This window comes from Orycteropus afer, unplaced genomic scaffold, assembly GCF_000298275.1.
Source record: "Orycteropus afer afer isolate SDZICR_OR568_19922 unplaced genomic scaffold, OryAfe1.0 scaffold01507, whole genome shotgun sequence".
NCBI classification, from domain to species: Eukaryota; Metazoa; Chordata; class Mammalia; order Tubulidentata; family Orycteropodidae; genus Orycteropus; species Orycteropus afer.
This window is the reverse complement of record NW_006923094.1, coordinates 61,306-62,606: the sequence shown is the minus strand read 5'-3', so window position 1 is coordinate 62,606 and position 1,301 is coordinate 61,306.

The following is a 1,301-nucleotide window of genomic DNA, read 5'->3' as shown; positions in this document are numbered from 1 at the left end:
CCAGAAATCTGAGAGCAGGCCCTGGAGTAAGTACCAGAGCCTCAGTGAAAGGATGTCAGTGTGAGCCAGGATACACACCTCCCGGCAGGGAGAGAACAGGTCCAAGATCAGAAGCAGGTGCAGTGGAAGGCCAAGGTTCCCTTTCAATTCTACTGTTTCCTGCCCCTTACAGATGTCTTCTCCAAGAACAATTATTGTTTCTTCTTTGGAAATAGATCTTTTTTTTCCCCCTCCCTCACTTTGCAACTACCAACTCAGAGCAATGATTCAAATCAGTTTTAAATCCTGGAATCCCCCGATTTCTGATATCAATAACCTTGCATTACATTTTACTCCTCAATCTAAATTTATCATCTGCATATTTTTGTTTGTTTTCTACACTGGTGCACTCTTATTATAGTATGAAAACAAACAAACAAGCAAAAATGCTCACTCCCGTTGAGTTCATTCAACTCACAGCTACCCCTCCTTGGGTGTCCGAGGTGTTATATCTGGTATTCATTGCTTTCAGCCAATAACTTTCAGATATCATCAATGAAATACTCCATTCCAAGTCCTCTTCTGAAACCAGATTGAATAACTGGAATTTCCTTCTCAATATATTGCTGCAAACATTTTAAAAATATTTTCAGCAAAAAATTTATTTGCGTGTAATACTAATGATATTGTTCAATAATTTCCATATTCTGCTGGATTACCTTTCTTTGGAATGGGTACAAATATGGATCTATTCCAGTCAATTGGTCAGGTGGTTGTCTTCCAAATTTCCTAGCATTTACTGAGTAAGTGCCTCCAGTGCTGCGTCAGTTTGTTGAAACATTGCAATGGTGTTCTGTCAGTCCCTGGAGGCTTGTTTTTGCCAAGTTATTCAGTGCTGCTTGGACTTTTTTTTTTTTTTTCCCCCACAGTGACTTTGTGTCTTGCTTTCATCTTCTTTGGATGCCTCCTGCACCATCAATACCCAGGGAGGCAGTAATCAAGAAATCATAAGACCCTATTGCACTGGACATATCTGCTTGAAAGGACCTCTTTATAGTGCTGAAGAGCAAAGGTGTCTCTTTGAAGATTAAGGTGTGCCTATCCCATGCCGTGCTATTTTCAATCACCCCACATGCATGTGGAAACCTCCCAATGCATAAGGAAGATGGAAGAAGCGTTGATGCTTTGAGCTGTGGTGTTGGTCAAGAACACTCAAAGTACCATGGGCTACCAGAAGAACCAACAAATCTGTTCTGAAGTAATTGCACCTGGAATGCTCTTTGGAAGCAAGAATGGCCAGACTTCGTCTCACCTACGTTGGT